At 36.9% G+C, this 27981-nt stretch overlaps 1 long non-coding RNA gene across 1 annotated transcript; it reads right to left on the minus strand.

Annotated features, from left to right (window-relative positions):
• Positions 1-952: 952 nt before the first annotated feature.
• LOC134156413 (uncharacterized) lies at positions 953-18501 on the minus strand. The gene is made up of 4 exons (XR_009961903.1): positions 18252-18501; positions 16795-16875; positions 10659-10794; positions 953-2967 (listed from the first exon to the last, which is right to left on the minus strand). It is a non-coding gene; the product is annotated as an uncharacterized LOC134156413 (long non-coding RNA).
• Between the last annotated feature and the right edge of the window lie 9480 nt (positions 18502-27981).

The raw sequence follows: 27981 nt of genomic DNA on the forward strand, positions 1-27981 counted from the left end.
CTGGAAGTCTGACTTCTGTAGACTAAGAAGATGAAGAGGATGCACAAGAAATCTCTGCAGAAATCTTGGGGGATAAAGATTTTTTAAGTAAAAGCTTAAATGTCTTTAAAGTGCGGTTCACTGATCTCCCAGTAACACCTTTTAATCCAGAAAAAGCACCCAAAAAAAAAAGGCAACACACATTAAATAAATTCTAAGTGAAGTAATGTGGTGCTCAACCATACCATTGCCAGCTGTGATCTCATTAAAGATCACAAGTTGTCTAAGGCTTGGCCTTATCAGTAATTGGAAAGGACATGTCTCAGGAAAATCTCTCAAGATGCTGCAAAATTTTGTTTTGGTGATTCAGTAGATGGCACTTTTCCTTTTGGAAAAAATATCCCGTATTCAGTCCAGTGTTACAAACAGAATGAACTGAACACACACAACCACACACAGATTGCAGTCATTTTATCATGTTATTTAATTTATACTATTTATTATATGTGTGGAGTCACAAAGAAAGTTGGCAACTGTGCAGGAAATCATTGAGTGATCATAAAATGTACATGAATCACATTTTTCATGAGAATCACCCAGACCAGTCATGTCAGTAATTAGTTTTACCTTTAGTCACTTCTCCCTTATTAAAAATAAAATAATATTTTTTAAAAATGCTTACCTACTGGTGAGGCCTTGATACCGTTATCATAAAGCCTTCATATACATTCTTGCATGAGAATAGAAACCAAATGAGCACTTACACAAACAATGTGTGTAAAACTACATCCCACAGCTACATCCAACTTTCCGCAAGTCACTAGTATTCCAAATAGATTAATTAAAAATTAATTCCCTGTTGCCTGTTGAAACCATTTTGTTTGGTATTTGGGCTATTTATCAAAGATAAAAGTTGAGCAAAGTCTTCTGGGACAAATGACATTTTTAATCCAAATGTTCAGATTGTTTTTTAAAGATTTTCAAAGTTTCCAAACAAAATCAAGGTTTTTAAAAGCAAACAGATACCTAGCTGAACTAACTAATTCTGGGAATGGTTAAATATAACCTTATTTTCCCTCCCTCTTTTAAATTTGTCCCTAAAGGAAATATTCCACATACAAGATAGGGAAGCACTAAACCGGTGAACATGTGTTTTTCATCCCAAATGAAATTGTGAAAGAAAGCCTAATTGAATTGCTGCAGGTTTGTGTATTGGACACTTACTAAATTAAATACCCATTTCAATCTTCAAAATTAATCATAAGTTAAATTAAAACAATGGGTTAAGCTATAGTACAATGCCTATAACTTCTATTCCAGGTACTTATTAAACACAGGTTTCCATCTTTTAACTTTTCTAGCCTAAAAGAAGAGTGGACTAATCTCTTTCCAAAATGTTCCCATGTTTAACTGAATATAGTGCTCTTTTCTGAATTCCTAAACAATTATTTAACACTTGTGCTGAGGAACTCACTTCGGCTGCTTACACTCCAAACTATAGAGTTGTAGTTCCTTTGGATGGATGTTGAAAGACTCTTCAGTTAAAGGGAAAAATTAAAAGTGCTTTATAAAATGTGGTATATATATTAAATGACATTATGTTATTTCACTTATTTAAAAAGTGAAAAGAAAGGAAACTCAGGAACTCACAAAATAAACTACATACTTGTGAGTTAAGTTGGTTGTTTCCAAACGGTAACTAGCAAACATAACAAAAGTCAGTGTTAAGGCAAGGTGACTTTATGCTCTAAGTTCTTGTCTTATTTCTCCTACATTTTTCTTCTTGATACTGATTTAAAATTGTATAGCAAAATACTATGCATGTGTAGTATGAATTCGTAATTGCTTTGATTCAAGTACACAATCCGCATATATTTCCCATAAGGATTTACGTATTGGTGAAGGTTTTCTGCAAACTAGCCCCTCAGTACCTAGAGAAAGAAATGGAGCATCTTGCATGAGTATCAGTTATACCTGTGACTTCTTTATATTCAAAAGAGTCAGTTTTCAGTGTAAAATTCAAGAGCCTATGAATTTAGTAAAAGAGGATGATAAAACCAAATTCAGTCAAAATACAAATACCTAGAGGTGATGTGATAATATGAACTTTGTCCAAGTTATATGAGGTTTGTCCATTCATATTATACAATGGCATCTAACATTGTGTAAATAATTGTGTGTGCAATGCTTTGACTTAGTAATGATGCACTGGATAGGCAAGTAAACTAAAAAAAAAATTATTTTCATGTATGAAAAGAAAATAATCTGTTATTTTAGAGTATGGAAAATATTAAAATATGCATACACATCATTGAAAGATTCAGAAATGTATTTGCTCTCAAAATAAAAATTCAATGTCCACTTTTTGATGGAAAGAATTAACAAAATGACTGTACATATAAATCAATAGAATAATATATATGATAAAAAATAAATAGCAAATGGGTCAGGGAAGAAAAAACATGATTATACCATTCTTATTCATCTCTCTTGAAAATATCTGTCAAAATGTTTTTTAAGTACAGGAATAATATGAGATAAACTTATTCTATTATTTCCTCAGCCCAATACACTCCGCGTAAGTGCTTGAAAAGAGAAGTTTATTTATTTCCTCTTCAAAATTGAAAAGCATGATTGTGAGGCTAAAAGGAGATTGGTGGCTGAATATTTCTGCAGTAAACCTAAAGCAGTAGTTTATATTAGTAATTCCTTCTGCTTGTTTTCCAAATTCAGTTACTGGAAGTTACATACTTAATCTAATTTTACCAAGATTACTCTTCTGTTTACTGGTTAGCTGCTAGCTAACAAATTGGTGCCTTTTTTTTTCCCTAAGGAGCTATTCGTTGGTGTCAGATGCAAAGTATTTCCTGTGGAGGAATATCCCTTTACTGCTGGCACTCACTTCAGTAGTATGTTATTGCAAACATCTGGAGCACACAGGAAAAACACTGGCTGGATTCCTTCCTAAGGCATCTCAATCAGAATAGTCTGAGAGAGAGAAAATGCTGATTAAATGAGTAACCCAGACATGGAAAAGGGCAGTATCATGAGTACAGTATCAAGAATACAAAGGTAAAAGATGCAATTCTTTAACTTGCAGGCCTACAGTGGATTTATAGAACCTCTATCTCAAAGCCCACTCTAGCTACTGCATTTAAAAAACTATTTTTTCTGTCATACACTGTAAAGCAAAGGTGAACATTCACACATTTGAGGCTTTCAGTTTAAATTGATGAATTATCTATTGGCAGACAATGAATCTCTGCCACTTCTTCCCCTACTGTCCAGATTCAAATAATGTTAAAAGCCATAATGCAAACTATGAAAAAGAAGCCAGAAGCATAAAAAGGAAGGATCCATTACTAACTGATGAACATAAGACTGGATTGTGTGAGTGCCAGGTAGTCCCGTGAGATACTGACTGTTCTCCAGGCAATGGTTTGAGAACATGCTGATTCTATCCATGCCTCATTGAACTTGGCCAATAACATTACAAACCCAAGTACCCAATCAGTCAGAATCTGATAGGCAGAATCTTCCAAACTTCCAAGAAAAAAATTCTCATATTCCTCTCCTAAATTCAGATAATTATAATTGAAAATATGTGATCTTTCTACTATTCAGTGTTCACTGATTGTTATATTATCAGTGTCATTCATTATTAATTTGGACACTAATGCTTTTCCAATATGGGTTTGGTTTGGTTTTTTTTTTTGTTTGTTTGTTTGTTTCTGTGGGTTTTTTAAGCAGTATTTTCTATGAAAAAATCTCCTTGAAAAGTCCCACAGTCAATTAACCTGGGATCAGTTACATGATTTCTAGCAGTCTTTCAGAACCTATGACCTGTCTTTAAAATGTCAGTTGCACAGTGACACACACCAATACATACATTTACCTAATGTGGCTTTGAGTAAGCATTCTAGGTGTTTTCAAAGAAGTAACATTTTCAGGGGATATCCAGATGTCTCGTCCACCAGTCATTCAGAGCGTCTGTTCTGCTTGCACCAGCTTCAGATTTGTTCCAGAGAATTTGCAGTTCTCTGCAGCTGTGCTGGGAAAACTCACAACTCCCCTTATCCTAGGTAAGAGCTATTACTAACAGAAATCTTCAGAACCAAGTGTTCCATTTGCTTCCTCGGTAGTTATAACCTGTCAGTTTTTAGCTACTGGTTCAGAAAAAGAAGCTGTAGAGCCTATGCAGTCTGGATTGCTATCTCAGCAGAAAGGTACAAAACTAACACAGTGATAAAGCTTTAACTTTTTCACGATCTTGAGTATCTGTTTTCTTTCAAAACAGGGGAATAGTTTCTGATCTTTTTAGCAAGCATCAGGAAAAATTAGTAACACTCAGAAAAAGGCAATTCTGCCTTACTCTTTATTATGGTTTTGTTGTGTTTTTTTGTTTGTTTGTTTGGGGTTTTTTATCAGGTTATAATGTTGCAAAAGCTTAGGAAGTGAATCCAAATGAGACTGAATTTTTCCATTCAAATCCAGTCTCGTTGTTTGACAAGCTAAACTATTAAACACTCGGTAACATGTAGAGAGAAAACCAGGCCTGTTCTGCCTTCAGAAAAGCCCCTGTAATTAAATATAGTTAACTAACATGCTTGACTAATATTACCTGAAGGCCTAACCCACAGTCTACAAACCTCCTTTAAAAGTGAGACAGTTTGGTCTAAACCTCTGTAAAACTGTTTTGTGACCCCTCTTCAGTATGTCCAATCTTATCTTTTAGCAGAAAGATATAATTTCTCTCTAACAAAGTCAGATCACAGGAAGACTCCGTATTTTAGTTTCCAGGGATGTGCTTTGTTTTTATGCTACTGTCATTTGGTTCTGTGGTAATTCAATACCAGACACTGCTTACTGGGATAAAAGGACCTTATGTCTTACCCAATGCACATATACTTCTGTTCCTGAGGTTTCAACTCAGTCACTCTAAAATCATATTGCTGAACACTTCTATCCTGCCAATGACTACAACTAAATTACTTTCGGTACAGGAGTGAAGTACCATATTTAGTAAATTGCCGTAAAATTCCCTATGATTTTTATTTATTTTTAGCATTGAAAATGCTGGTTTTTATTAGCATTGAATATTCTTGCTTTAGCTCTTACATGAAATTACTCTACTCTGAAAAGAACTTTAAAAAAAACATTAGTGAATGAAAGGAAATTCCTGCATACCATTTACAGTCTGAGAGGTGGGGAAAATCCTGGGTTTTGTCCCTTGCTTTAAAATATGCATTATTTTATACAGGAACAGCACACCTAGGCTACTCTGGTATCTAGAGATTAGTAAAGGAAGAACAATCTGAATTTTTGTTTTTTGCTACTGCTCATGCACTTTATGTTTGAAGATACCTTATTTGTGTCATTAACACTATTTTGAAGTTTCTTACACAAACTCATATTTCATCTAGAGATAATTTGGAAAAGATCAGAAGGCTTAAGATAAAGAGGTTCATTTGTGTCTCTGTGATAATTTCCATTATTTTTTCGGCACTTGAATAATAATGCATCAGTAGTGTACCTAACAAACACAATAAACCCCATTTAGTATAATTCAGCCTTGTAAGTTTGTGACTTTAACAATCTTGTCAGTATTTGAATAAAAAATTATTCAAACAACAAAGGAAGAACTACACAGGGTTCTAGAAACATCTTAAAACTCTCTTCAATTTTGCAAATTGTTTGGAAGGAAGTGTTGATTAAAGAGTCCATAAATATTTTACAACGCTGACCTTCTGCTTTGGAAATTGCTTAAACTGGAGACGCAGAAGTAAACTACAATCCTAAACCTATGTAATCTGCTAAAATGGATAATCAACCCAACAGTCTGGCCAGTTCTCATAGAGCACCCCTAAGTCAAAACAGAAGTCCTTCTGCTGTTGTGCAGGTCGCATAACAGAGTTAATTTGTGAGTTAATTTGTCTATGTAATTTCAATCAGTAGAGTGACAAACAGAAACCTGTAGCTTTTGCTTTAAGATTTTTTATATTTACTTCTATTTTCTGCAAGAGGAAAAATGTAATTATTGTGAATGTTTATTGAAGAAGTGGGTAAAAATGCATCTCCATTTCCAGGATCCTCTCCAATGATCATTTATTCTGCAGTGTTGAAATTTTTATCAAACCTTGGCTTTTATGTGATGCCTTTTGAAGTTGATAGACTTTCCAGTTACTGAAGGTCTGTTGTTGCAGTGCAGCAGTTTATTACAGCTGAAACGTTTTTTGCATGTCAGAGATTTTGACTTTGCGCTCACCAAGCTAAGGGGTAAAAGATGAATATAAGCTGAACAATAATCAGAGGTAAATATAAAAAAAATCATCTCTTTGATTCCACACTGCCATTGACAGGACTTCACATGCATGCAGATACAAAGGCAAGAATCTCAAATCATAGTATGAAAAGGTTCTGTACAGAATTATCTGCCATGCCTCTTTTATGTAGCCTTTGGAGTAAGGTCACACAGTTTTGTTTTGTTGCAGCACTGCCAAATCAGACATCAGAAGGCTTGGTAGCTCAGTTTCTGTTTACTTTTTATCTTACAAAAGATATGCATGATAAACCATGGGAGTCAGGGTTTTAAGTTCTTATTGTTGCTTTTACTTAGTACTTGTTAAAATATTTACTTTCTTAGCTATGTTTTAATCATTGAGCTACTCCCTTGTCCTGTGGCAATGACAGGGATTAGAGCTCAGATTTTGCATTCATAGCAAGAAGTTCTACTTTATAGGATCAGACTCACACAAGATCTGAATGCCTGTTTAATGGATGTTTACAAATTGGAAACTGATATTTCTAAAGTTTCAAGAAAGCCCAAAAACTCGTTACTCCCCCGACCTGTTGCAAATAGCTCTATGGACTTATGAATGGACCTTGTCACACAGAAGCCTGTGTGTACTGAATTCACTGAGACAGACAAAGAAGTTTAGGTTAGCTATAACAAAGTTCTTTACTGTGAGGGTAGTGAGGCACTGGAATGGGTTCCTCCAGGAAGTTGTGAATTCTCCATCACTGGCAGTGTTCAAGGCCAGGTTGGATAGTATCTTGGGTGACATGCTTTAGTGTGTGGTGTCCCTGCGCATGGCAGGGGGATTGGAACTAGATGGTCCTTTCCAACCCAATCCATTCTATGATCTATGATTAACGTCAGCATTCACTGAGGCTGTCATAGGCCACTAGAGAAGAGACAGTCTTCTGTTGTTACATACAGATATGGTGTACTTAAAGACTTCTGAGCATCCTTAATAACAGATATTTAGATTCCTAGATTTTGCAGATACAGATCTTTGGGAGCCAACAGACTCATATTTGGGTGGCACCTGACAAAAGAACTGAGTGTGGAAATAAGTGAAAGAGAATACTTACATTTTTGTTAATCTCTTTTCCCTTAGCTTAAGTGGTTAAAATTTCTGAAATGGTGGACTTAAAATTTGCAAGCTATGGAAAACTCAAAATTGGTTTTGCAACAATTCATTACCAGTAGGGTAAAGCTAACACGTCTCATGATGGTCTGGAATCATCTTTTAAAAATTGTTTTATTCTTAAAACTTTAAAATAAGAAATGGAACTGTAAGCAGTCTATATTTTTATCATTTGTTAAACTTTTCAAATATTATTGCCATACTCTGATAAGTTTTGAAGTTGAGAGTAATAGTGTCTAAAGTGAGAAGACATTCTGTCAATCCAGTCAGTATTCTTAAATATTTGGTTGACACTTTTAATACTCAGTGGTAGGAAACATATGAGGACATAAATAAATAGACATCACTCATTCACTTTTGGCTAAGACCAAACTCTATTCCATTCTTACACTTCTGCTTCTACATACAAAACGGTGACTGAGGGGAAAATGTTGGCTCAGTTGTGTGGCAAGATGGGATGCTTGGAACTTTCAATATCCTGGCGTGTAATTCCTTGGAATATGTCCAAAATACTCATGTTTTATTCCAGCTGGCATGTAACATACTTCTGCCACAGTCAAGACCTGAAAAGGTTTACTCAGTAAAAAATCTTCTTGCATCAGGCACAGAGTCACTCTTTTCTTTTTTTTTTTTTTTTATGGTAGTACTGCTGTCTCCCAAAATTATTTTATTTGTCTGGTTTTGTTCCTTTTGACTTGATTCTCATTCAGGTGGAATTTTCAGTCCTCAAAAAAATGATAAAATGAGGTTGTGTGTGTCCATACTTGTAATATTTTTTTTCTTTCTGAGTCTTTTTCTATATTATTGCAAGTTGATACAAGGTAACACATCAAGAAAAAAAAATAAGATTGATTACAGGAATAAATTTTAAATTACACTAAAAATGGAATTCATATAACCATAATGACTAAGCTATAATCTTTAACAGATTTATAAAATAAGAGCATATACTTTAAATCAAAATTAATGGCAATCTATGAACGTATGTTACCAAACATTGAATAATGTACAGAACAGTCTTTTGACATGAGGAGCAGGTCATTGTCCTACTCTTCAGGCTATAAAATCACACCACTGTCTCCTCCTTGTGACTTTAAGAGTTGTATTTTTTCCTGCTCAGTGCCACACCTTCCTCCTCTGATTCCTTAGGACATTTCCGTATGAGGCAAAAGGCATATATCTGAATTTAGTTAGGAAGATTTTATGGTCTTCAGCATCTTGAGTGGATTCTCTGATCACTCATAGTCAAAACATGCAACAGCTCACCATGTCTAGCAATGTTTTAAATCCTAATAGTCCTGCATTTGTCTTGGAGTGGTTCTATAGCAGATGTGAACTCCTGTTAGTTATTTTCATAGGAGAATACATAGGGATACAGCCGTGTCCTTGGTATTTGCTTTTGGTTAGCCTTAAGCTGTTCTTCTGGAAGCATGGTTCTCTGTGAAAGGCGTAAGAGACCTCCTGCAACTTACAATGACTACCAGGTTCCGTTCCACGGGTCATACAAGATGGAGTTGATGTCAGAATGCTCAGACTTTGTTTATTCTCATTTCTCTCTGGAGTTAGATGTATGTCTAGCAGCATCATTGGATAGGTCTATTCTGTCACAAAGATAGAGGCTTGAGGACAAGCAACCAGAATAGTTTTCTGACTTGCAACAAGAATAGTTTTCTGACTTGTGCTCTGCTCACAATCCATACCAAAGTGTACTCAGATGAGAAGAGATCATGGATGTCTTTGGAATCTGTCTTGATGGAGCAAAGTTGCCTTAAAGTCCATAAAACTGAAACTCCCTGAATATATTAAAATATCTAAGCTGTCGGCTGACATACACAGATCAAGTTTCAGGTCTACTGAATTAGATAATGACCTTCAGAAAACCTCTGGTTTTGCAAATTTGTCTTGACTTCCTAATGTTAAAATTAATTAGACCCTTCACTGTTAGACATACCTGGAAATTTCTGATATGATAATGATGTCTGAAGAGACTTGAATCTGCATTTTTGTGGAGAATTCATTTCTCAAGGAGGTAGGTGGCAATGGTCCTCAAGCTTGCTTCCATTTCAAGCCACAGAATCTCTCATGAATAAATTTGTGGGCCAGGCCCACCATATGCCGTGATGATACAGCTCAAGTGTACTGCACATGAGGAATCAGTGATGCACTGCACATACAATATACTCAATGCTTCTCAGTCAACTTGATGCAAGCATTTACTTCCTTTTTGTACATCTTTGCACATGGCAAAGATTTTCAGTAACTGCCTGTTATACATAGGAAAGCAGGCTGCCTGTTCTTGGTCTCTTCCTCTTCCTTTCATAAATATGAGCTGTAGACAGACTGCAAATCAGAGAAAATGTTCTGATTCTGGTAGCTCGTTCTCATCTGCCATCTTCTATCAGGTTTCATGAATCCTTTCCCACAATAATTATTGTTGTGTGCTATAATGATTGCAATATTGTCAGATTGTACTTGCTATCTGGTATGGATGTTCACATACTACTACTCTTACAGGGAACAATTAATAGCAAGTATAAACTAATGATGTTTCCCTTGATCTCTTTTTGTCAGGACTGCAGATCTTGTACCACCTTAACTTTATTGGCCTATACATCTGTAAGAGATCTATCAGTCACAGTGTTGTGGCACCTAATTTAGTTGGTATTTTGGGCAAGCCCAACAATGCTCTGGCAAGATACAACAGTCAATAGACATGAGTTGCGTTGCTGAGTGGAGCGATAGACCCATAGTCTCCAAGAGAGCAGCTGGAGATGAGTTGCTGCCAAAGGAGTTCTGCCAGCTGCAGTTTGTTCCTATTCACACAGGGATGGCAAGCAAATTCTGTGTACCATTGTGCAGGTGGACATAGCATAGCACTGATCTTTGAAACTGTGGAAATCATACTGTGCTTTTCATCTTTTCTGTTGAAATCGTTTGAACGCTTGGAATAATTATACTTGTTATCTAGAAAGAATATCCAGGGCTAAGAATCCACATGTATATGATGATAAAAGCATTTATTTTCAAAGAAGCCTCCACCACTCATTTCTAATCTTAGAAATTTTATTCTTAACTAATCAGGACTTGACCATAGGTCTTGTCTTTTACACAGTCAATTGCTGTAGCCACTAAGTTACACACAAATGGTTTAAGCAAGTATATATAAGCCATTCCCAAGATTTAAAGACACAAAAGTGAAGAAAACTTAGTTAAATAAATCTTCAGATGAGAGGATCTGAAGGCTTGTACCTCATTCTGTATTTCTGCAAGCAACAGCTGGAAGGTTGCAGGAAAGCCCTAGGGGCCTCAGATAGACATCTGTCGATGTACCTAGGCACTTTGGGGCTTGAAGCAGGAGAGGATGCCACAAACTGTGATGTAAGTGCTGAGGAGGGGAGAGAAAAAGACTCTACTATGAGCTCTGATAGAGTTGCTTTGGGAAAGCAATTATTGCCATTTCTTGAGCTGGAAGTGGTAGGGCTGTGGATCACTTTAAAATAGGAGTACATAGCAAATAAGATTACTCCCTCTTGCCTGTCATTAACATCTTTCATTCATTATCGTACTGATTTTAGAGATGGAACTCTGCCTGTTTATACCATACAAAATTAGACTCATTTCAATTAGGGATTTGAGAACCAAACTGCTGTAAAGTCTTTCAAAACCCAGCACAAGGATCATTCACTCAAGAAATTGAAACACCGGGCTTCTAGCACTTACCCCAGAAGGACAGTTTGAGTTTAAGTTTCTTCAGGCAGAGAGATAGTTTTAATGAAAGAAGTTTCTCATATCTCTGTGTGAATGAAAGTGGGACAAGTATCTTGCACATATGCCTTTCTTCCAGATTCCTATTTGAGAGAAGTGTTGCCTGGAGCAAATCACTGAATTTATAGAGAGAAATAGAGATGAAGATGAAAAATACTTCCCAGTTTAGCAAATGAGTTTTTGAAGACCAGCCTCTAAAATGCTTACTTGTCACTAAATGTTGAATAGGGAGTTTGAACACTGAATCCAAGCCAGTGGTTTCTACAGCACTTAGGAGACTTCTGTTAACTTTTGCTATGCTGAGGTTAAATTGCCAAACCAAATTTGCAGACCTACACCTGAACTGCCATTTCATATTTAAACAAGTTTTTTGTTTTAGATAAAACCTTTCTTTTTAGTTCAAGAGTCTTGATTTCAGACAGCTGTATCACCAAAAAGTGTACTTACAGAAATGAAATATTTACTAAGCAGATTTAAACACATTATCTCAAATTTAAACGGTTAAATTTAAAACATGTTAAAAAAAATAATATTGAAAACGTTATTTGGTCTTTACAACAATACTTAAACAGCTGTGTCATGCCATAAATGCTAACTGAATAAATTTTTTAATTCTTGAATTAACAAGACAGGGTATTTTACATTTGAAAGACAATGGTTATCCACTTCCTTAGGTTAAAATATTTTAACCAGTATAATGCAACATAGTTATGTTAGTTTAATTAAGCTTCAACAAACTGAATATATTCCTTGTAAACACATATTACCAGCACATGTACTTCAATAAACAAGGATTGCATCCTCTTGTCACAAAACAGTGAGTTCCAACGACTCCAACTTTCCTAAATCACACTTGCAATGACTGAAGCCATCTAATTTGCACAAAAGAGCAGTGGAAAATTAATTTAAGAACACATTTGGCTTCACGTATGTTTGCAATAAAACTGTTGTTTTAAATGTCTTAATTAGAACTGTTTGTCATGGTTACTTGAAACTAGCATAATGGCATTGTTGTGACCACAAAAATCAGAGGGAGTGAAAGGACTGGGGGTGGAAGGAAGAGAGCAAGTGTTTTAAAACTCCTGAAGAGTTCAACAGTTTCAGAAAAAAATCCCAGACAACTCAACTCCAGTCACACACCCCTGTGTGTGAACACACATATGTGTTTTCTTAAGGGGAGAATTGCAAATTTATTTTCAGCATGTATTTAATTTCTTCAGTAAACTGTAATTACTAAATCTTGTTTAAACTATCTTACGTATCTCCAGTGGCACCACGCAGAACAAAAGGAAAATACACAGCCAACTGCCTTGGCTTTTCCTACACAGGATTTTCAGCTTCGACCTCTAGTTACCAACAGTGCTCCTCAGAAGTCCTTCCAACTCATTATGGAAGGAAGGTTGATGGAAACATCATGGCATAACAACCACACTAAGCAAAAGTTTTTGGAATCAAAATCCCCAGAGCAGGTTTTTCTTTTCAGTGGTGTTTGAATTCAGTCTCTGACCCACATCCTCTCTTTACTCAGGTTCATTATTAGCCAGCAGCTCACCCTAGCGAAGAATGTGCCAGACATAATTTACTTTCCCCAGAAGCTCACTAATCTTTCTTCGAATGCTTCTTCTCATATATTCCTGTTTCAGGTAACTTTCTATAATATCAGCATTGATACAGCCACAGCACAGAGCCCTGCCGCTTCAGACTGATTCAGACTTTCACCTTCCATTATAGCTCACTCTGTTCTTCTAAAGTAGCTCCAGAATATTAATTTTATTTGACTCAACTTATGGACAAGAAAAAAAATATTTTCCTTGCTCTTACACAGACTGAGAGGATAAATTCCACTAGATAATTTTTCAGAAGTCACAACTCCCACCATCCCAGACCATTATTCCTGTATTCTTTCAAGACTGATCCTTTCAAACACACTGTCACATCACTGGCATCACATACAAAATTTTTTTGGCTGTTTTCACAGTGCTTTGTGTTCCTTAGAAATCAAATACGATAAGCATGATACACAAATTTAATCACACAAATGAACAGCTAGCCAACTAATGGATGTATCTCAAAGCATCTTAAACATTAAGGAATATACTATAACATGTATTACTGGGGCAGATTTAAAGATACCTAGATATTTAAAAAACAAATTGATGTCTCAAGAAGTAGTCATATACAGTAAAAAAATTAACATTTCAGGAAATGAAAGTTAGAGATGTAAATATCTTTTAGAATTTCAGTAGAAGAGAGAGAATGAAGAATAGGAATTTCTCCCATTTCAGTATAGAAGTTTCATTATAAAGAAATGTCCTGCAACTCCAGAGAATTCAAAGCTATGAATGTCTTTGTTGTTTTCTTTAACTCCCTTTATTGCTGGAAATCAAAAGCAGGTTCTGTCCTCCTTTCCTCACCAATCTTAGTATCTTTGAAGCAGGTTCACAATCTGTTTGTTTTAAGACGTCTTCAGTGTCACACCAATTAGTCAGGTAGGCAGATTTAGAGCTGGGAGAAAGCAAAGACTTGCTTATCACTTTGAATAAAATTCTCCATGCTTCCCTACCATACCAGACACACTTTTACCTATTTTTCCTGTAAATGAAAAAGAAAAAAAAAAGAGTGAAAGGTTTCTTGGGATAGTCTAGAAACTGACAGAAAATTCCCTTTAAAATACAAGTTGCTTCCCTGATGTCTCCATAGTAGGGAATTTAATGCTTTGGGACTTCATATGGCTGAATTTTGCTCCTTGAATTTGGGTTTTGCAGGTTTTCTGTGTCATACAAGTAACTTACTGTAATCCATATCCTGATTTTATTTTCCTATGAGTGTAAGAATACAAAATAATATATGAAAGTCAACAATCTGGAGCCATGGGTAACAGTCATTAGTAAAATACAAACACTTGAAATGAAACAAATAGATTTGGAAAAAAAAGTCAATATCAGCAACAGTCTCTCACCCTTCTTTTTTTTTTATGAGAAACTGAAACTTTTATGATCCTGTCTGCCTGAGACACTTACTGAAAGAATTGTACAAAAAATTGTATCATCCTCAGAATCAGCAGTGAGTTTGAATCACAGATGGAGTGAAGTTGAGAGCTCTTGTCTCTGTCTTAGTTACATATGTCTTTGCTCAAACAAAAATTAGAGTTACCAAGTCTGTAGTATGGCTTTTTTCCCTTCAGCAAAATCTTTAGAATTAAACACTTCTGTGCTGAGAAAAGACTGTTGAACTTTCCATTCTTTCTTCTCCTCTTTAGCCTAAATTCCATTAAAAATATCTTTCTGAACCTAGAAGGCTACTCTGATTTTTATAGCCTCTGGAGAGCAAAGGAATTATATTAGAATTTAAGCAGTGGAGAGTGCTGGCAAGATTAAATCTAATCTAAAAGGAAGAGGCTCAGGAGAAATATAATCACAACATACAAAAAAAACCTCAAAACCAAACAACTGAACAAAACCAAACCCAACAAAACACTAACAAACCACCCACCACCACCAACTTTCAGGATGAAGTTTTAGTTCTCACATTCTCAAAAGCAGCTGTGCATTCAAGAGAATGCCAATTTTTTGTCTTGAAGGAATCTGTGTGACTCCAGATGGAGTATTTGTTTCTCCATTTCTGCTTTGGAATAGAAAACATATATCTCTTGTTCAATTGCTAGGTATGCAAAAGTCAAACATCAGCAGTCTGTTATGGAAGAGATGATGTCAGGTGGAAATCAGTGGTCATTTATTTATTCTTGAGCCTCAGAAGTAGTGAATTTATAGAAAATATTATTTTATATATGTATTAACAAGTTGTATAATAATTGAATAGCAATAACAATTTATAACTATAAAATTGTAAAATAATGTCTCCATCATTATTTTTCTTAACATATCTACCCCTTTTGCTGCAAGCGTTCCAAGCAATGGGGTTGGTTAAAAAGCTGAACTTTTCTGAGGAAGTATTTATACTCAGCTTAATGTGCCTTTCAAGCTCGTGAATCTTTGGCAGGACACTAATGATTACTTGGAAAGTAGTAATCACTACTTTATTGATTAGTGAATAATTGCAGTAATGAGGACTGTTTGTACAGTTAGCTAATAAACTGGCTATTCTATTGCCCCAGAATCATGTGCACATATTGACTAGGCTGGAAAAAAATTAATCTTTCCAAGTCTGATACTTTTTACTCTATGCTGACCTAAGAGACACTGTATTAGCATGCTTTCTTTGCCTATAAACTAGGTAAGTTTCAGCAATGCGGGTCCGTTAACTAGAAAGAAGGCTTCACTGATCTGAAGGATGTTGGTCCTTTCTCCTTTTGTAATATGCTGTCTTTGAGGTTCAGGTGAAAAGAGGTAGAAACATGATATGATACTAAAACTCCAGATGTTTGCCTAACTGAATGATAAACTAACATCCATATACAGAAACTTTTCTGATTTTGACAGAGCTGTCACATGGAAATGCTTAAAGCTGTGGATAGATTCTAACCACCTCAATTATAAAAGAATAATTTAAAGTTATAATGCAGCAAGTAGCATATTGACCCATTATTCAGACATCCTTTTATTATTACATACTATTAGACTTGTTGAAATATGCACTGAAATATACTAGGAAATTGATCTAAATGACGAATAATAGTAATTTAAAATGGAAAATGTCAGTGGGGAACTTTTGTTTATAGTGGGTTTGGGGTGAGTTTTTTTAGCAAGAATAAAGTAAGTGCTGAAATTGCAGATAGGCCATGGGTCTGGATTTTTATATCTTTTCACAATGGGCTCTGAATTCTATTTCTTTGTATTGTTTTTTCTTTTTTTCTTGTTGTAGAATATACCATTGGCTTTTAGCTAGGAAGCTCAGCTCCTCTGAGAGAACTTGGGCAACTGTTGCTGAAGTGGATCATAAGCTACAAGTCGCTTCTGGTTGAGCATGGAAAGAGAACATGCTCCATTCATTGTGATCATCTGTGGTGAGCTAAAAAATGACTTAGCATTTTAATAAATAATAGAAAAGGCATCAAATTAATCTTAGGTCAAATAAGTATTCTGCAGAGGAATGAGGGCCTTATTGTAGACTTGTGATAGTAAACTACTTCTTGCTTGTGCATAGTTTTTATTAACTACTTTGCTCCCAGAGAGAATTAAAAAAAATAAAGAATTGAGAGGGTAGATCTAGAAGAAAGATATTTTGGACAGACAGCTACAGATACCAAGAATAAAATCTTCTGGAGAGAGATAAATCTGTTTGGAGTAGAGTGAAATTCAAAATTTTTCTAAGCTTCCAGAGATGATTGAATTCTTTCCACATATTAACAGAAAACAGGAAAAAGCTGTAAAAGTAAACAAGATTTTGTTTTCTTATGTAAGAATATAAAAAAAAAAACAAAACCTCCACTCTAGACACTTTTCAAATCAGGCAGTATTTTACAGGAACTTGTGCCTTTGCATGCATAATGATCCAGACAACACTGCCACCAAGACTAGTGAAACTTTACATTCAAAAGTGACAAAAAGGGTAATTAAACTATTATTCAGTAATTTTTATTTTTTTTAAATATGTATACATATGCAAAGAAGTAACTGGTCTTCTCCAAATTAAAAGGAAACTGTTTTAAAGAAAAATTCACCTTTGAGTCTTCATTTAGCTTGTGCTTTCTGCCTTCCTGGATGGGAAATTTTAGGCTTCACAGTACACAGCATGGAAAGTTCTATGGAAATAGAGAATATTACAGTTCTGAAATGCTTAAGAAAAAGATTTATCAGAGTTATGAATCAGATCCAGCACCTGTTTTCATCACTTTGATAATATATGTCAGTTATATGCAAGTTTCAGTTATTGCAAGCAGCACCAGGTAGCATACAAATGTTTCTTTGACGGATTGGATAAAACTAACAAACTGTGACAGTGTAAAGATGTTATCCCAGCTAATAGGGTGATGAAGGTTTTACACAAACTACAATACTCTATTAGAGAAAGAGTCTGGCACTGTCTTCTAGAAGACATCAGATTTCCTGTGAATGATTTTTTTCTGGTGGAAGATGCTGGCTTAAATGAAAATCATATTTTTTACAGGAACAACACAAGATCACAATTTGGAGGAAAAAAAAAAAATTGTTCTGAATGGTTTCCTAATATTATGTGATGCCACTATCAAATGGTTAACAATTGACCATCCAGGGCATATGAGTCCCCTGGCTTGCCCTAAAATATATGATTTTAGGGACAGTCAGATCATCCATGAGAGAAGGGTGTTGAAGAGAAAGAGACGATGAATGGCATTGTGATAGTTTCCCTTAGGTAAGACATGCAATTGTTCTTCATATGACAGTGAAGATACTAAAAGAAAAACAGACATAATAGCTGCTACTGACAAATAGCTCTAGTTCAACAGTCCCGACTGGGAGCACACTGTGCTATGTCCTGTGGGTGAAAACATGTGGTGACATTATCAAAGTTCTTGCACTCCAAGACACAAGACAGACATTATCCAGCACACAGACAGATTGCTCAGATCACTCTTTCTAAAGTATTCTGGGTATGTTTTGACTTAATTTAAGTAATCCTGTGCAAATGCTGTATTTACAAAAGCACAGTGGGTATTCATCCCCCATCCAACAGATCTGAACACAACTAGCTGTACTTTTTCAGTTACCAATGAAATTACAGTGGTTTACTTACTTCAATACTTAACACCCAATGAAAATAATTTGTTTCATTTAATCCCTGGCAGAAATCACAGGAATACATGTCACAGGAAATCCACATTATTGTCAACTGCTATATCAAGCAGACATCTAATCTGTTGCAATCTAAGAAGTTTAGCTCTATCCCTTCACACATCATGTTTAACCTTGCAGAAGTCAATATGCGACAGGTGTACACTCCAGACACCTTCTCTGCACTAGATTATAGCACAGGCCACTGATCTGGAACTAAATTTGGCTGCAGAAAGCTAGTTTTTCTTTTCAGTCATTTCAAGTCAGATTTTGAGTAAGCCTCCAGTTCTGTGAGCCCTACACAAAAACGTAGTCAGAAATTTGTGCATGTTAGACCATCTGAGTGGTCATAACCTACTACACTCACCACTTGCTATTAACGTCCTTTGCAAGCTGCAAGGGAAAAAGGAGTGTGCAATGCAGAATTCTGGTCCAGGGCACAGACCTGCACTGCTGGTCCCTGCCCTGTGAGTTCAGCTGCATCCTGGGAGGCTGTGTTTCTAGGACTTCCACTGAACATGAAGCCCTTTTCCATGACAGGATACAAACCCATTGCTATACTTTCAAAATGTATGTAAACCAACCTTGTCTAAGCCTTGGGATAAATCAAAGGAATACAATTGAAAAAAAAAAAAGTTCTGAAGTATTTTGAGAGTTATCTATGCCTTCTACTGCAAGTACAAAAGTCTTTCAAATCACCCTGTGAGAAGCAAAAAAGATTTTTCTGGAAATTAAGCCTAATTCTCTGCGCTGCATATCAAAAGATCACTACGTAAAGTGATGTGTTTGAGGGATTTAAGACATTATAGATTCCTTATCAATCAGATTACTTTATTGACTAGATTTTTTTTCATTTCATCACAGATTTTCAAACATAAAAGTTGTAGTTATTTAATAGCTACTCAAAAAAAAAGAGGTCTTTTAAGTAAAATAAGATTTCATCTATGAAATTATATGGGTTTTTTTTCGTTGTAAATCAGGATATGACAGAATTAATGTCTCTTCTGGAGACGATGTAATCTTACAGTTTAGTAGGCATAGACAAGATACACTATATGGTTATTTGTTTGGAAAAATCCAAGTATGTTTCAAGGTCTTGCAATTCTTTCATGTCAAGGATTTTATTTGCCTTCCTGGAGGATATTTATAGGGAAAGAAGGAAGAAATAGTTTCCCTTGTAAGTCTAACAGGAAAAAGGTGTACAGATATGAAGTAATAAGTTTGGGTTTAGTCATAGTAAGAAAACATTTCTGCCTAGAAATACACATGACATGGAACCAGCTTCATCCTTTCATAATCCAAAACTCAGATGCAGTGGCATTTGTCAGGTATGGAAACCATCATACTCCTGTTTGGTTTCCATAAAAATGACTAAAATTCACTGATTTTTCCAGAGCCCATTATAATATCTCTCAGATGCCTGTGGTCTGGGAGATGCATGTGAAAAGTACATTGCTATCACTGGTCATGAAAGTCATTAAAGAAAGAAATTCAACTTTCAGTTTCTGGGATTTGACAGTAAACAATTTAGGTGTAAACAATCATTTCAATCACATTACGAGAGTGTTCAAAATATACTGGGAGAGTCATACTGGGAAAACTTGGAAACTGAAAACATGGGATGATTGAATCTGCAAAATACAAACTGGTAAGACATGGTTTCTGAATAACAAGGCATTCAGAATAGAAGTAGTCTCCCTAAGAAAGCATATTAAATACTGATTGCATAACATTTCTGGAATACAATCTGTAGGCACAAAATTAAATTAAGCACATTGTTTTACAGATTACTTAATCCAAAGGGGAAGAGGAAGTCACACAGCACAAACTGCAAGTTACTTTAGCTTTGCCAGAAGTCCTCACTCATGTCACAGAATGTTTAGTAAGTCCAGTATTGCCAGATCACATGATAAAAAGGAGATTTTTTTGTTATATTCTGGTTTAGTAAGGGTCTTGGTATATATGCAAGTATTTAACAAATAATTGGCCAGTAAATGGGAATCAAAAATATATACTTTCATTCCCTGATTTTGCAAGATCAGCAAAATGTCTTGCTCTGAACTTTGTTCCTACTGATCTTCAAGTGTGAGAGGATTTGCCAGGAATTGTCTACAGTCCTCTCAGAGGTGCAATCATCAGAGGCAGAAACATCATTTCAGATAGCACAAACACTGACCAAAGAGAAGTCCACTAATATCTAATTCAGAGATTTGAGAATAAGTTTTTGCAATAATAAAAATTCTATTGCTTAGCTTTTAATGTAAAACGTTTTCCTTGACATCCCCATTAGCCAATTCACTGACTGTACTAATCAAACAATCCTAATTCTAAATACATCTAATTGCTTTATCCTCTCATTTGCCAAGCAACATGGTGTTAAGATATCTACAATTTCTTTGTCTCTTCTGCTGGATTTTCCACAGCTATTTTGCTTTTTTTTTTTTTTTTTTTTTTTTCACTTTCTGGACTATTTTACTTTCCTTCTGCTCACTGCAAATATTCTTTATTGAAAGAAAAATTTATAAGTGGTTGAAATATCCTCTGTAATACTACACTCAACTGCTTCCTTCTGGTCTTCTATCTTCTAACTTTTTTATGACTCCCAATGTTTCCCCTTTTCAGAATGTTGTGTTACTTAAAAGCCGCCTGCTTCTTGCTTATACTGACTTTTCATATCCTCTAACCATGTTGGTCTCTGTCTCCCCATTTCTTGTTTAAGTTTGAAAAGAATGAATTTCTATTATAACCTCTAAAAAAGCATTTCAGTATTTTCCAGTGTTCTCTTGGTGACTTCACAGACATTAAAGGATTCAGCAGTTAGTGTTCTTGCCATAAAAAATCTTTCTTTTTTTTTTTCTTTTTTTTCTCATTTCACTGAGTATATCTTCATCTTCACTGTTATAAATCTATGTTATGTGTAGCTGTCATGATCATTCTAGTAACAGCATCCAGTAAATGCTCTTAGAACTGAAATTCAATAAATTATTTTAGATTATTTATTGGAATTGGAAGAATACAAACTGGTATCATTTAAGAGACTAGAAAATGTATCTAAATAAGCAATTACAAATAACATATTTATTTCCTTTGATAATTAAAAATTATTACAATGATAAACTTTTCAGTTGTCCTTAACTGTAAGAATTTCAATAGATTATCATTATTCCAAATTTAAAATGTGGGCTTTTTGTTTGCACTATTTTTCTTACCCTGCAATCAGTCCATATGTATCTACAGTTAGATGTTAGTTAAAACAATGAAAAGAGGTAAATATTCTCCATGGTGGCAACCTACGAAGCCCACGTGAATTATATATGCTTGCTGCAAATCCCAGCTGTGGAGTTAATGGTGGTCTCTGACTCTCTGGGGCATCTAATTACTAGTGCCTGCTCACTAGTTAAGCATATATACAGTCAGAATATCATCTTAGCTTTTAGCTTAGTAAAACTTCCTTGACACATATTTTATCTGTGTCAGGTTCTGAGGCTTAAACCCTCAAATACGGAAGATGCCTGTATTCTAAGGATCAAAAGAAATATGGGTCAGTTTCCTGACGAAATTGGTAAACTTTTCACACATTTTTTATCTTTTTATTTAAAAAGAAAACCTGTATGAGAAATCTCATTATTGTTACATTTTTCTTACCTTTCTGTTTTTTGTATGGATACGTGTTGTTAAAGGAGTTATTAGGGAGACCTTAATTGATTAAGGGGGATTCAGGGAGTTTTTCGGTGCTACAGTTCACATGTTACTCATTTTTGACATTCATTTAACATAAATACTAGGATTAACTTTTAATTAAAATTAGAGTCATCATGTTGGGATATTTTAAAATTTTAAAAAAATATTTAGACAGGAGGTATAATAATTGCAGGGCATCCTGAGTGTTTCTTTCTTTCAGTGAATTTCTCTTCCTTTCAGGGGCCCAAGAAAGTCCAGTGCCCCCAGATTGCTGTGCTATTACTGTCTTACACAGAGGGCTGGGAAAATTGTCCAGTTCAAATTGTAGCTGAACAACTTTAGCAATCACTTTTAGTAGTCTTGTGGACCATGCACCACCACCATAACAGATCAGTGTTTCTTGTACCACTCCTACAAAAAGCTGGAATTCCTAATGTTTCTGAAAGGTGTGCACAAATGAAATTATTCCATAGCGTTTTTAAGAAAGAGGGAAAGAGCAGCAAATATGTGTAGACATTTTTCCACAACCACTTCCCCAAACTCAAAACCAGAAAACCAAAGACATAAATATGAGTCTTGACAAAAACACTCTGAGTAGACTTTTCATACGTAAGCACATCACTAATACTGGGAAAAGAAAATCAGCCCCTGTGAGATGACAACTCTGAGACATTCTGAGATGACATTGTGAAAGAAGCAGCTTTGATGGAAAAATAAATTTATATATATAATAAAGTTAATATAGTTCCGTGCCTTGTGGCTGCATTCTCATAATAAAACCTCAGTTGTTTCATTAATAAAGATGCATCTTTAATGAGTAGGTGTTCCTGTTGTGATTGCACAGTGCCAAAAAGTTTACTGCCTATATTTGATTTCCTTTGTTTGAAACAAAGCCCTCAATAATTTCAATAGTTTGGAGCAATTGCATCACAAAACCTAAATGGCTATCTAATAAATTTTCTATTATAAGCAAGAAGCCTTTATTCTGCATATTTGGACAATAGCTTAAGCTCCAAAAATATCTCACCTCTCTAGTATCAAAAAAAAAAAAAAGAGAGAAAGAAATGCAAGAGGACATTGGAGAAAGCAGGTCAACAAGTCTCCTAACATGGAAAGAGAAAAGCCAAGCACGCAGATTTGGGGAGTGATAATCAGCATACAACAGTGGGGTCCTAAAGCTTCAGACAGAAAATAATCTTGGAAGAAATACAAACAGTTCTGTAGTCTCTCTACAAATAAGAGTATCTACATGTATTTTGAGAACAGTACAGCTGCCACAGATCCATCACCCCATAGTGTCATTATCAGTGAAACTGAGACACTGTAACATGTGGACTAATTCTGGCATACAGATTAACATCTATTGGGGGGCAACAACAAAATGTCAGTAACAAAATTTTTTATATCTAGGTGTCAGCACCTAGTTGGAGCACCCTTGAAGCATCTTCTTCCAGATGCTTCCAGATGTGTTTGGCTCATAGTCATTGGCTCATAGTCATCTGCTTGAAATCTATCAGTCATTGACTAAAAGGCTTGTAAAACAGTATTCCTTAGAGAATGACTCTCCCACATGGCAAAAAAATCTGAGGGGTTGAAGAAATGATTTAGGTAGGGACAGCTTCCTTTTGATCAAAACTCACCTCCCTGTCTCATTAAACTTGTCAGGATTGAAGAGCTCAGCAATCTGCTTGAGTCTAAGCAACATCTGATTTTTCATTAAGGGAGCTGTCAGAAATGACCATAATTCTTAATTTTCAAAAATATGCTTTACTTCTCTCCAATTTATGCACATAGCCAGATTTCTATCCTCCAAAATTACAGCAATAAAACATGTCGTTAAGAACAGATACAAAATTCTGCAGATCTGATACATGAGATTCTGCTGTTTGCAATCTAGCTGAAAGTCCTCTGCTGTCTGCTCAATGACAGTGAAACTGTGCCACTTAGGCCTCCTGTTGTTGTGTGCCAAAACTAAGAGGGGCATGTTTGTGTTATCAGCAGCAGAGTTTAGACAATATTAACTAAAACAAAGGAAACAAATAAATTGTTTTTATTAACCAAATTAAAAGAAAATCCCCCAAACCTCCTATTCGTCACAAATATTTCTTCAATTTCTTGTTATCAAGAAAGCTTTATCTAGCTTTAAACTAGATTCGAAGGGGGATGGGGTTGTAGCTGGGCTTGCCCCAGTGGGGCAGCACTCCAGAATTGATGAAGACTGGGAGGCCTCCTATAATCCTAGGGTGAAATCGGTGTGCTCAGCTCGCTCCCTGGAATGTCTGTACACCAATGTGCACAGCATGGGAAATAAGCAGGAGGAGTTGGAAACCTGTGTTAAGTCAGGAGACTATGATCTGGTGGCAATTACAGAGACGTGGTGGGACAGCTCACATGACTGGAATATAGTCATGGAGGGCTATGTCCTTTTCAGGAAAGACAGGCCAGCCAGGAGGGGCGGTGGGGTTGCTCTTTATGTGCGGGAGCAACTACAGTGCACCGAGTTCTGTCCAGGGACAGATGACGAGCGAGTTGAGAGTCTGTGGGTGAGAATTAAGGAGCAGGCTGGCAGGGGCGATGCTGTTGTGGGTGTCTGTTACAGACCACCAGATCAGGGTGAGGAAGTTGACGAGGCCTTCTACAGGCAGCTGAGAGCGGCCTCACAGTCACAGGCCGTGGTCGTCGTGGGGGATTTTAACTTCCCTGATGTTTGCTGGAAGGACCACTCGGCAACCCAGCCACAGTCCAGGAGGTTCCTCCAGTGTATGGATGATAACTTCCTCCTGCAAATGGTGGATGAGGCAACCAGGAGAGGAGCGCTGCTGGATCTCATCCTCACTAACAAGGAGGATCTGGTCAAAGCAGTAACGGTTGAGGGCTGCCTTGGTTGCAGCGACCACGAGATGGTGGAGTTCAGGATCTTGTGTGGTAGGACCAGTAGAATAGCAAGTAGAATTGCAACCCTGGACTTTAGCAAGGCAAACTTTGGCCTTTTCAAGCAATTGCTAGGGGAAGTCCCATGGGCAAGGCTGTTTGAAGGTAAAGGGGCCCAAGATAGTTGGTTGGCATTCAAGGATTGCTTTTTCCAAGCTCAAGATAGGAGCATCCCGACACGTAGGAAGTCAAGGAAGAGGGCCAGGAGACCTGCGTGGCTAAATAGGGAATTGCTGGGTATGCTCAAGTGGAAGAGGACAGTTTACAGGTCATGGAATGAGGGGCTGGCCACTTGGGAGGAATATAAGGCTGCTGCTACAGGATGTAGGAAGGCAGATAGGATGACTAAGGCCTCCGTAGAATTAAACCTGGTGAGAAGGGTCAAGGACAGCAAAAAGAGCTTTTTCAAATACATGGCAGATAAAACTAACACCAGAGGCAATGTAGGCCCACTGATGAACGGGATGGGTGACCTGGTGACAGAAGGTACAGAGATGGCAGAGTTACTGAATGCCTTCTTTGTCTCTGTCTACTCTGCTGCAGGCAGTCCTGAAGAGCCCTGTACCCCTGAGACATTAGATGAAGTCAGCTCAACGGAGCGGTTTGCCTTAGTCAATGAGGAATGGGTTAGAGACCAGTTGAGCAATCTGGACATCCTTAAATCCATGGGTCCAGATGGGATGCACCCGTGGGTGCTGAGGGAACTGGCGGAAGTCATTGCTAGACCACTTGCCATCATCTTTACCAAGTCTTGGGAAACGGGAGAGGTGCCTGAGGACTGGAGGAAAGCAAATGTCACTCCAGTCTTCAAAAAGGGCAAGAAGGAGGACCCGGGTAACTATAGACCGGTCAGCCTCACCTCCATCCCTGGGAAAGTGATGGAACACCTTATCCTTGGTGCCATCTTAAGGCATATCAAGGATAAGAGGGTTATGAGGGACAGTCAACATGGCTTCACCAAGGGGAAATCATGTTTGACCATCTCTTAGCCTTTTGTGGGGAAATAACACAGTGGATGGATGATGGCAGAGCGGTGGATGTGGTCTACCTTGACTTCAGCAAAGCATTTGACACAGTCTCCCACAGCATCCTCACAGCTAAATTGAGGAAGTGTGGACTGGATGATCAGGTAGTGAGGTGGACTGTGAACTGGCTGAAGGAGAGAAGCCAGAGAGTTGTAGTCTATGGGGCTGAGTCTAGTTGGAGGCCTGTAACTAGTGGAGTGCCTCAAGGGTCAGTACTGGGACCGGTATTATTTAATATATTCATCAACGATTTAGATGGGGGAATTGAGTGTACTATCAGCAAGTTTGCTGATGACACTAAGCTGGGAGGAGTGGCTGACACGCCAGAAGGCTGTGCTGCCATCCAGTGAGACCTGGACAGGCTGGAGAGTTGGGCAGGGAATAACTTGATGAAATATAACAAGGGAAAGTGTAGAGTCCTGCATCTGGGCAGGAACAACCCCAGGTTCCAGTATAGGTTGGGTAACGACCTGTTAGAGAGCAGTGTAGGGGAGAGGGACCTGGGGGTCTTAGTGGACGACAGGATGACCATGAGCCAACACTGTGCCCTTGTGGCCGAGAAGGCCAATGGCATCCTGGGATGTATTAGAAGGGGGGTGGTTAGTAGGTCGAGAGAGGTCCTCCTTCCCCTCTACTCTGCCCAGGTGAGACCACATATGGAATATTGTGTCCAGTTCTGGGCCCCTCAGTTCAAGAAGGACAGGGAGCTGCTGGAGAGAGTCCAGCGCAGGGCAACGAAGATGATTAAGGGAGTGGAGCATCTCCCTTATGAGGAAAGACTGAGGGAGCTGGGTCTCTATAGTTTGGAGAAGAGGAGACTGAGGGGTGACCTTATAAGTGTCTATAAATATATAAAGGGGGAGTGTCACGAGGATGGAGGCAGGCTCTACTCAGTGGCAAACAGTGATAGGACAAGGGGTAATGGGTACAAACTGGAACACAAGAGGTTCCACTTAAACTTGAGAAGAAACTTCTTCTCAGTGAGGGTGACGGAACACTGGAACAGGCTGCCCAGGGAGGTTGTGGAGTCTCCTTCCCTGGAGACATTCAAAACCTGCCTGGACACATTCCTGTGTAACATTATCTAGGTGTTCCTGCTCCGGCAGGGGGATTGGACTAGATGATCTTTTGAGGTCCCTTCCAATCTCTAGCATACTGTGATACTGTGATACTGTGAAAGCTTTTAAGTTTCTACCCTGGGGTAACTTACCATGCTCTCATGAGTATAATCTTGGTATATGGATGAAAACAAAAAGAAAAATAACAATTTACACTTTATAAGAAGCTGCATATATATTTTTTCCATCATGAATGCAAGATATCACAAACCAAAGATAAAGAATCAGATACAATATTTTTTCAGAACTGTTATGTAAATGTGAAAGTTAACAGAGAAGAATAGGGTAAAAAAATTAAAAAGGCTTCAGGTTAGTAAAGAGGTGTTTCTGTATGCATGAAAACTTATTTATAAATTGGATTTTCTCAAAAGAACCTAAGATTGCCTTCTTACGTAATCAAATCAGTGAAATGGAAATATTTTCCTAGAAAGATTTAATCTTTAATAAAGCCTGCTGTTCTCTACCTTAATGTGCTGGATCATCCTGCTCTTTAAATAGTCAGAGCACTAAGAACGCAGCTCAGGAGAAAGGCCACACAATCATTACTACAATTCACAACAGCCATGACATTAGTCTTAACCCATCCTAGTACTCTGGGAGAAGAAGAAGATAAAAATTAAAACCTGTAAGTATCAATATTATGCACATCGGACGACAGGCTTGAGCAGCAGTAAGGGATTTGTGCATTACTCTTAGAATGATCACCAAGAAAACTATTCACTCTAGTAATTTATTTGTATTTTCAAAGTTCTTGAGAAGTAGAAGTTTTGGAGTTAAGAAAAATGGGAAAATGTTTCGAGTTCAAACTATCAGGAGAAATGTGACCCACATTAGCATATTTTCAGTCTTTCCTATTCTGTCTTCAAAAAGGATGAAAGAGAATGCAAATCTACAGCCTGTAATTCTAAACTCTGTACACATGTTATATCAGACCTAAGTTTTAAGTCTGATCTAATACACCTGGAAGAAGTAACTAGGCCCTTCCTTAACCATTCATAGCTGAAGTTCAGAATGTAACTCCCTGCCCTCACACTTCAGACATTTATATATGACACAGTATCAATCTTTTGTCCAATAATATAACAATCATATTTCTAAATAATGAGACACAAGCATTTCATGAAACATTGAAAGAAAGTATGTGACTTCTGGGGTTTTGCTGTAGGGTGAGGTACAAATAACTGGAAACTAGCACTTAGAGCAAGGCAATTTTATTTTGTATCATCAGGTTTTCAGATACTTGCCTTCAGGCTGTGTGTATTCTTTTTAGCACTCTTGTTTTTTAGTTGCTGCACACATGTTTTTAACTGCACTGCTCTACAAATGCAGTTAGATTCTTTGT

This window comes from Pezoporus occidentalis, unplaced genomic scaffold (assembly GCF_034315485.1).
Source record: "Pezoporus occidentalis ecotype Australia unplaced genomic scaffold, CSIRO_AGI_Poc_V1 ctg86, whole genome shotgun sequence".
Lineage (NCBI taxonomy): Eukaryota > Metazoa > Chordata > Aves > Psittaciformes > Psittacidae > Pezoporus > Pezoporus occidentalis.